The sequence below is a fragment of the Lampris incognitus genome, chromosome 1 (genome assembly GCF_029633865.1).
Source record: "Lampris incognitus isolate fLamInc1 chromosome 1, fLamInc1.hap2, whole genome shotgun sequence".
Lineage (NCBI taxonomy): Eukaryota > Metazoa > Chordata > Actinopteri > Lampriformes > Lampridae > Lampris > Lampris incognitus.
Window position 1 is genome coordinate 130,405,434 of NC_079211.1, and position 10,785 is coordinate 130,416,218.

A 10,785-nucleotide genomic window follows, 5' to 3' on the forward strand; every position below is an offset into this window, starting at 1 on the left:
CATTCAGTGCAAACTGGTTCAACAAATGGAGGTGGCTGCATTATATTGAGGGAGGCGATCGTGTTGTCTGTTTTAGCTGTGTGAAAGCAGTGGAGAAACGTTTCATTACTGAAGATAGTCTAAGGTTTGACAGCAGTTTTGTCAAGAGAGGCTTCACAAACTGGCAGAAAGCCATAGAAAATTTCAACAAGCATGAAAAGTCTAAACTTCATAGTGATGCCATTCAAAAAAAAATCGCTGCTCTACAAAACACCCAATTACTGCCCTTTTATCTGACACTGTCCGCCGAACTCAAGACACAGCAAGGCATGTTTTGGAGCTGATGTTCAGGTCAATGGTCTTCCTGCGAAAGAAGGGCTGGCTTTTCGGGGTTACAGCACCCATGATGGCATTTTGTATGAACTGATGCTTGAACGTACCTACAACCTCCCAGGAGAGAGACAGTGGATTGAAAGGAGAGATAACTGGCTCTCGGACACAATCCAGAATGAAGTCATTCAACAGTATGCCTGCGCTATTCAACATGAGATTGTATCCTGTGCCAGAAATAGTCCGTACTATGGACTCACAGCTGATGGTACCACCAATTCCAGTACAATAGAGCAGTTCTCATTGGCGCTGCAGTATGTGGATGAGAAATTGGAGATTCACTCTGAATTCATTGGATTTTACAATGCCCCCGACCGCAGCGGAGAGACCCTGTTAAAATGCATCAAAGATGTATTTCTCAGGCTGAACATCCCAACTGAGCGTCTCCATGCATATTGTTTTGATGGAGCTTCTAACATGTCAGGGCTGTTTTCGGGTGTTCAGGTAAAAGAAACATGCCCTGTGTCCCTCTTCGTCCACTGTGCCAACCATTCAGTTGATCTAGTTCTTCAGGAGGCTGCGTGTGAGGTGGGTCTCATCACTGATTCAATTAATTTTGTTCAGGGCATAGCTGTGGTAATCCGTGAATCAGCAAAACACAAGGAGCTCTATGAGTCCATGTTTGGCTGCAATGAGATAGTTACCATACTGGCCATATGTCCAACAAGATGGTGCATACGAACAATAGCTATCAAACGTGCGTAGTGCCTACAGAGAAATCATTAAAACACTGGAGCAGCTTAAGGATGACAAAAGTGTGAGGGGAGAGACCAGAGCTAAGATCGGAGGCCTGCTCAAGCAAGCAATACGCCCATTTCACGCCGTGGCCATCTTGGATTAAAAAAAAAACAAGCGGTGGGAACTTAGCCACGCCCCATTCTTACTTCATTGAAAACACTGCTGGAAGCAACATGTCGTACTGCTCTGTACCATCCTGCAACTCCTATCAAAGAAGGGAAAGAGATAAATCTGTATATATATGTATATATGTATATATATATATGTATATATGTATATATATATATATATATATATTCACTAATCTTTCAATAGTGGATAGCTCTGTTCTGACACATCATCTTGACAACAGGAAAATGTGTGGATTTATATTGCTTCCCACATGTATGACATATCCTCATGTGTCCAGTGAGGTTTGGGCGACTCTACCTGATCATGACTACGACGTGAAGCCCCTTTCTGTGGAAGACCAGCTTGACGCAGTAAAGAAACGCATCGCTTTCCTGGAGGACGAAAATAAAAAGCTGAAAAGTGAGCGCTTTGGTCTAGAACGCTTCCAGTGTGCGCCCAATCTGATCAGGTTTTACACTGGTTTTAAGGATTACCACACCCTCAAAACACTCTTCCTAGCTTTACAGCCTACTGCAGAGTCCATGGTGCGATGGACTCAAATGCAAAGGAACAGCCATAACCTAGAACACATTTCTGTGTCTGGATTCCATGCAGAGCATTTATCACTGATTGATCAGTTTTTCCTGTTCTTGTGCCGTGTGAGGCAGGGCTTTTTTGCTCTGGATTTATCTGTGCGATTCAATGTGTTGCCGGCCACAGTCAGCAGGAACTGTACGACGTGGGCCAACTATTTGCTCTTTATGTTAGGGACCCTCCCAATATGGCCTAGTAGAGCAGCAGTAGACGAGCTAATGCCACCAGTATTCAGGGAATGCTACCCAAACACAAGAGTGATACTAGACTGCACAGAGATCCGCATCGAGACAGCTAGTTCGAAGGTTTTGAACACCATGATATACTCCCATTATAAAAGTAACACTACACTGAAATCCCTAATTGGGATCACTCCCTCAGGGTCAGTTAGCCTGGTAAGTAACCTATACACAGGATGTATTTCTGATAAGGAGATAACTAAGAGGTCAGGTGTTCTGGACCTCTTAGAGTCAGGTGATGAGGTCATGGCCGATAAGGGCTTCCTTATCAAAGACCTGCTCGATGAAATGGATGTAAAACTTGTCATCCCTGCATTTTTAGGCCCAAGTGGACAGTTTAGCTGTGATGAGCTCACAGACACACAGAGTATTGCTGGCTTGAGAATACACGTCGAACGGTCAGTAAGACGCATAAAGGGGTACCACATTTTTGATGGTGTCATACCCCTTTCACTAAGTGGAACAGTCAACCAACCGTGGACTGTGTGTGCTCTCCTAACAAATTTTCAGGGACCACTGTTTTAAACCTTTTTTAAATTCAGCTGACAAGAAAATAGTGCACACAAACCTTAGATAGATTGAAACATATTTAACTTCATTTCAGTACAGTCCCATTTTTTAGCCCACACCTTGAGATGAGCAATCACTATCTTAGTTTAGTAAACAATCGATGATTTGAGTTGGTAGCGCGTTCCAGTTTATTGCTACAACAGAATGACAGTTGACCGAACATATTTTAGTTTAAAATGAACCAACAGTTTTGTTAAAGTTAAAGGACAAAGAATGAAAATATTGTAGATGGGACAATCTAATGTATAAATATTGAATGTACAGTATAAAAATGAAATGTATCTTATTTTTTATTTTATTGTGATTAAACAGCTTCTTTGAATACAGCCCTGTGTGTGTGTCTCTCCTCACTGGCACATGAGAGGCAGAAAGTACTCGGAAAAATAAAAGATCCAGCTTAGTTTTCATATTGTGGTAAATGACGGTAGGTGCTCGAGGTTGGTAGTCCAAACCATGTTTGCTGCTGGCCCCGGCAGCATTGATTTCCGACTGAGTAAGAAGGGGGCGTGGCTAAGTTCCCACCGCTTGGTTTTTTTAAATCCAAGATGGCCGCAGCGTGAAATGGGCGTATGAAGGCTAAAACCTACTATGGCCTCCTCTGTTGTGAAGCAATATTCCAGCTGTGCGAGTCGGTGGCCAGGAGTTTGCAGCATACCAAAGCCAGCGCACTGGACGCCCTTGAGTGTGCCAAACTGCTTGAAAGACGCATGGAGGCCCTTCGGGGTGATACAGTGGTGGATAACATGCTACAACAAACTGTATCCACAGCGGGACTTAAAATGCCAGATGAGCACAGGGTGACCAAAAAACCCAGCCCGTTATCGACACACAGCACAGCCAGAGGCAGACGCACAAGTTGCGCAACACTCATGGAGACAAGAGTTCTATGAAGCTGTGGACTTGGTCACAGCACAAGTAAAGAGGAGATTTGATCAAGATTAGGGCTGAGTATCGAAAGGGCACCGACGGAAATATCTCGGTCCTGCAGAGTAACAAACTCTTTGGGGAAAAAATGGTGCCAAATTTCGATACTTTACGGTAGATAACGTGAACGCTATCGCAGCCAGCCAATCGCTACCAGCGTTGTTGTACACAGGCGACTGGCTGACAAATCAGCATGAAGCTATTTTGTATGCGTGTGCGTCTCGTGACTGCGTTGCCGTTGAAAACTGGCGGGCAAGATTCAGTGAGCTACTGTGCGTTCCAAAGCGTGGCTACACGTTGTAAAAATAGACAGCAAACCTGACACGGTAAAATGCAACCGCTGCAAAGCGATCGTCAAATGTAAGTCTGGGTGTTAAGTGTTGTTATTTGATGGCGCCCTTACTCACTGTATGACGATACCTGCCGTATTATTGTTCTGTCTTAAGGGAATACGTCGAATATGACGAAACATCTGATCAAACATGGGGTAAATTTACGAGTGGACAACTGCTCTGTGTTTGATAACGTTAATGTCCGTGCTACTGCCAACGTTAACGTTAGCTCTGGAATGTCTGCTGCTGGGTCTTTGGTGCCACTGCTAGCAATGATGAAACAGGTAAGGATGGTTATGATGATGTATATAAATAGGCTCACATACATAAAAGATGTCAGTCTGCACGTTAATCTCATTATCATTGTTGACCTCACTTTCAAACTCAAAGTGCTAGAGTACAGAACCAAAATAACACAACGTGTCAATGAATTATGGTACTTGCTGTATAGAAAAGTAGTTTGCTGATAATCCTATGAGGTTTTCATAATATATAGTATCGAAAAAGTATTGTTTGGGTATCATATCGAATTGGAGGTATTAGTTTTGGTATTGGTATCGAACATTTCAAACGATACCCAACCCTAATCAAGATGGTATGAAAACAGCAGCTCTCAGAGAAAAGGTGCTTATTAAGGCAGCCAACAAGGAACAAATAGTGGATATAGATTCCCTTCACCTTCCCTTGCACTTTGACAAAGCCCAACTGGAGATCCAGCTGAAAATGATGGGAGACCTCTGCAGTGATTCTCCCAAGACAGTAAAAGACATCGCAACAACCATGTCTAAACTCCATCCACAAACAAGAGCTCTTTTCAACAAAGTTGAAAACCTCATCAAACTCTGCCTAAGTCTCCCCATCTCAGCTGCTTCATCGGAGAGGACATTTTCCGCTCTCTGCCGTCTGAAGACATGGTTACACACAACTATGGCGCAAAAAAGACTGACCCACCTTGCTCTGATGCATGTTAATGGAGATATATTGGACAGTTTGGACATTGATGCCCTCATGAGGGACTTTATCAGCGCCAACCCAGAGAGAAAGGCCACGTTTGGAGTTCTGCATACAGGCCGGCAGTAAGGCAAGACAATTATATATTTCTTGATTGGAGATTGTGGCTGATAGGTCTGTGTATGGGTTGATTTTTATACGCTGTCGCCGTGCAGCCTGCAGCTGTGTTTTGGAGCTTGTGCTTTGGCTATAGGCATACATATTACATGTGTTTATGTGTTGTTGTTTTTTATGCTGCCGCCGAGCAGTCTGCATTTGTGTAGTGATGTGCTTTTATGTGTCATGCTTAAATGAGTGTTGATGTTCAGCATCACGGTCAGCGTACAAGCACTCTGCATAGAAAAGCAGCGCCCGTAACTTTGGGCCAGGCACCACCGTGTGTGTGTGTGTGTGTGTGTGTGTGTGTGTGTGTGTGTGTGTGTGTGTGTGTGTGTGTGTGTGTGTGTGTGTGTGTGTGTGTGTGTGTGAAAGAGAGAGAGAGAGACAGGGAGAGTCTATTTATCCCTCAGCAGCAACTAATCTCCCATTCTAGTCATTTATCAATGTTTATTTACGCGTATGCAGTCATAACATCACTCCTGACTAAATTCGACCCCCCCTTTCTTTTTTTTCAGCCCCCTCTGCTCAAAATAAGATCCCACGGCTGTGTACACAGAGGTTTACGCAGACGATCTTGTAGGGGTGAAGGAGCTTGTGACACAAACGAAAGCAAAACTACATAGAAATAACCCCACAACCTGCAAACTCCTGAAAGCAGCCTCTCTAAAAAAACAGCTACCCCTACCGGAAATATGGCTATATTTGCATCCCTCAATTGGCTCCCCATAAAATTCGGAATAATCTATAAGATCTTATTGGTTATATTTAAAGCACTACATGATCTTGTCCCTAGTTGTATTTCTGATCTTCGCATTCCACTTCCCAAACACTCCCGATTCTCAAACCTCGGTCTTTTATCCATTCCTCACTCCAACTGCAAAACAAAGGACTACTGCACCTTTGCAGTTTTAGCCCCAGGCCTCTGGAATAACCTCCCCCAATCCATTTGATTCGCTGAATCTTTGGACTGTTTTAAGCGGCTTTTAAAAACCCATCTTTTCAGGCAAGCCTTTTTATAGATTCCCACCCCTGACTTCAGTTTTGTTTCATTTTTGGCTTGGTCTGTTACTCCTGATGCCATGTTTTTACATTCATTAAAATTATTTTATGTATTTATTTGTATTTTTGTGTATGGAGTGTAAAGCACTTTGTTACTCTGCATTTTTAAAAGTGCTATATAAATAAAATCTTGCTTGCTTGCTATATTACCATTATTCTAACTCAATGGTTCTCAAACTTTTTTGGCTACTGTACCCCCTCTTAGATTTTTGTTCAACCAAGGACCCCCTTGACCAACCCAAAACATTTTTAGAAAAAAAATTACATAAATAATTCTGCTTGCTTCCACAGACTTATTGAGATGTCTGTGTGACTTGCTGAGCTTAGACTTAGCTGTAGACTTAGAAAACATTAATGACCTCCGACAGGCAATTTGTGGTACAGCACAGAACATAGACACATTTTTTCTATATACAAACCCCAATTCCAATGAAGGTGGGACGTTGTGTAAAACGTGAATAAAAACATAATACAATGATTTGCAAATCCTTTTCGACCTATATTCAATTGAATACAATACAAAGACAAGATATTTAATGTTCAAACTGATAAACTTTATTGTTTTTTTGCAAATATTCACTCATTTTGAATTTGATGCCTGCAACACGTTCCAAAGAAGCTGGGACAGGGGCAACAAATGACTGGGTAAGTTGAGGAATGCTCAAAAAACACCTGTTTGGAACATTCCACAGGTGAATAGGTTAATTGGAAACAGGTGAGTGTCATGATTGGGTATAAAAGGAGCTCCCCGAAAGGCTGAGTCGATCACAAGCAAGGATGGGGTGAGGTTCACCACTTTCTGAACAACTGCGTGAGCAAATAGTCCAACAGTTTAAGAACAACGTTTCTCAACGTACAATTGCAAGGAATTTAGGGATTTCATCATCTACAGTCCATAATATCATCAAAAGATTCAGACAATCTGGAGAAATCTCTTTACGTAAGCGGCAATGCCGAAAACCAATATTGAATGCCCGTGACCTTCGATCCCTCAGGCGGCACTGCATTAAAAACCGACATCATTCTGTAAAGGATATTACCACGTGGGCTCAGTAACACTTGGGAAAACCATTGTCAGTTAACACAGTTCGTCGCTACATCTACACGTGCAAGTTAAAACTCTAGCATGCAAAGCGAAAGCCATATATCAACAACACCCAGAACGCCGCCGGCTTCTCTGGGCCTGAGCTCATCTGAGATGGACTAACGCAAAGTGGAAAAGTGTACTGTGGTCTGATGAGTCCACATTTCAAATTGTTCTTGGAAATCATGGACGTCGTGTCCTCCGGGCTAAAGAGAAAAAGGACCATCCAGATTGTTATCAGCGCCAAGTTCAAAAGCCAGTATCTGTGATGGTATGGGGGTGTGTTAGTGCCCACGGCATCATGGGTAACTTGCACATCTATGAAGGCACCATTAATTCTGAAAGGTACATACAGGTTTTGGAGCAACATATGCTGCCATCCAAGTGACGTCTTTTTCAGGGATGTCCCTGCTTATTTCAGCAAGACAATGCCAAGCCACATTCTGCACGGATTACACCAGCATGGCTTCGTAGTAAAAGAGTGCGGGTACTAGACTGGCCTGCCTGCAATCCAGACCTGTCTCTCATTGAAAATGTGTGGCGCATTATGACGCGCAAAATACGACAACGGAGACCCCGGACTGTTGAGGAACTGAAGTCGTACATCAAGCAAGAATGGGAAAGAATTCCACCTACAAAGCTTCAACAATTAGTGTCCTCGGTTCCCAAATGCTTAATGAGTATTGTTAAAAGGAAAGGTGATGTAACACAGTGGTAAACATGCCCCTGTCCCAGCTTTTTTGGAACATGTTGCAGGCATCAAATTCAAAATGAGTGAATATTTGCAAAAAAACCCAATAAAGTTTATCAGTTTGAATATTAAATATCTTGTCTTTGTAGTGTATTCAATTGAATTTATGTAGAAAAGGATTTGCAAGTCATTATATTCTGTTTTTATTTATGTTTTACACAACAACCCAACTTCATTGGAATTGGGTTTTGTAAATAAAATTTCACTTGCTTGCTATATTACCATTATTCTAACTAAGTGGTTCTCAAACTTTTTTGGCTACTGTACCCCCTCTTAGATTTTTGTTCAACCAAGTATCCCCTTGACCAACCCAAAAAAAATTTACAATTTTTTTTTTTTACGTAATTCTTGCTTCCACAGACTTGTTGAGATGTCCGAGTGACTTGCTGAGCTTAGACTTAGATGTAAACTTAGACTTAATGATCTCTGACAGGCAAGTTGTGGTACAGCACAGAACATAGACACATGCGTTTTCTCCCAGGCTGGGAGAAACGAAATTTATGTATTTGAAGTGCATGTCAATAACTGTACACAACTAATTGTAATTGTGGTAACTTCTACCTCTACGAAGTACCACTCGACAACTTTATGCTTCATGCTAGGCCAGGCAAAAACAATATGTACATACACAGAGGTGTACGCCGACGATCTTGTAGGGGTGAAGGAGCTTGTGACACAAACAAAAGCAAAATTACATAGAAATAACCAAAATTCTGAATAATCTATAAGATCTTATTAATTACATTTAAAGCACTACATGATCTTACCCCTAGTTATATTTCTGATCTTCTCATTCCTCCTTCCACTTCCCGACCACTCCGATCCTCAAACCTCGGTCTTTTATCCATTCCTCAATCCAACTGCAAAACAAAATATGGCCGCGCCTTTGCAGTTTTAGCCCCAAGCCTCTGGAATAATCTCCCCCAATCCATTAGATTCACTGAATCTTTGGACTGTTTTAGCAGCTTTTAAAAACCCATCTTTTCAGGCAAGCCTTTGTATAGATTCCCACCCCTAACTTCAGTTTTTTTTTCATTTTTAGCTTGGTCTTTTACACCCGATCCCATGTTTTTATATTTGTTCAATTTATTTTATGTATTTATTTGTATTTTTGTGTATGGAGTGTAAAGCACTTTGTAACTCTGCATTTTTAAAAGAGCTTTATAAATAAAATTTTGCTTGCTTGCTATATTACAATTATTCTAAGTCAGTGGTTGTCAAACCTTTTTGGCTACTGTACCCCCTCTTAGATTTTTGTTCAACCAAGTATCCACTTGACCAACCCAAAACATCTTTAGATTTTTTTTTTACATAGTTCTGCTTGCTTCCACAGACTAATTGAGATGTCCGAGTAGCTTGCTGAGCTAAAACTTAGCTGTAGACTTAGAAAACTTTAATGATCTCCAACAGGCAATTTACAGCACAGAACATAGACACATTCGTTTCTCCAAGGCTGGGAGAAACGAAATTTCGTCTCTTTTGTGTATGAAATTACATGAATGAGATGACAATAAATTGTTTCTGATTTTGATTCTGGTTAAAAGGACATCAGATAAACAAAAACAACGATAGTCCAAGATCATCTTTAGCAGCCATCATAGATATCATCACAGTCCAGGCAGGCATTTGAAGTGCATGTCAGTAACTGTATACCAGCAATTGTAATTTTGGTAACGTGTACCTCTAAAAAGTACCACTCGACAACTTCATGCTCAAAGAATCTTTAGTCCAGGCAAAAACAATATGTACATACACAGAGTTGTACGCCGACGATCTTGTAGGGGTGATGGAGCTTGTGACACGAACGAAAACAAAAGCAGAATTACATAGAAATAGCCCCCACAACCTGGAAACTCCCGAAAGCAGCATCTCCAAACAAACAGCTACAGCTACTCCTAGCGGAAAATATGGCTATATTTGCATCCCTCAATTGGCTTCCCGTAAAATTCAGAATAATCTATAAGATCTTATTGATTACATTTAAAGCACTACATGATCTTGCCCCTAGTTATATTTCTGATCTTCTCATTCCACTTCTTGACCTTCCTGACCACTTCCTTCATTTCTATATTATTTTACATAATTCTGCTTGCTTCCACAGACTTGTTGAGTTGTCCGAGTGACTTGCTGAGCTTAGACTTAGATGTAGACTTAGAAAACTTTAATGACCTCCGACAGGCAATTTGTGATACAGCACAGAACATAGACACATACGTTTCTCACAGGCTGGGAGAAACAAAATTTTGTGTCTCTTTTGTGTATGAAATTACATGAATGAGATGACAACATTGATTATGATTCTGATTAAAAGCACATCAGATAAACAATCAAAAACAAAACAATAGTCCAAGATCATCTTTAGAAGCCATCATAGATATCATCACAGTCCAGGCAGGCATTTGAAGTGCATGTCAATAACTGTATACCAACAATTGTAATTGTGGTAATGTCTACCTCTAAAAAGTATCACTCGACAACTTCATGCTAAAAGAACCTTTAGGCCAGGCAAAAACAATATGTACATACACAGATGTTTATGCCGACGATCTTGTAGGGGTGAAGGAGCTTGTGACACAAACGAAAGCAAAATTACATAGAAATAACCAAAATTCAGAATAATCTATAAGATCTTATTAATTACATTTAAAGCAATACATGATCTTGCCCCTAGTTATATTTCGGATCTTCTCATTCCTCATTCCACTTCCCGACCACTCCGATCCTCAAACCTCGGTCTTTTATCCATTCCTCAATCCAACTGCAAAAGTTTTTTTTACATAATTCTGCTTGCTTCCACAGACTTGTTGAGATGTTCGAGTGACTTGCTGAGCTTAGACTTGGGTATAGACTTAGAATACTTAAATGACCTCCGACAGGCAATTTGTGGTACAGCACAGAACATAG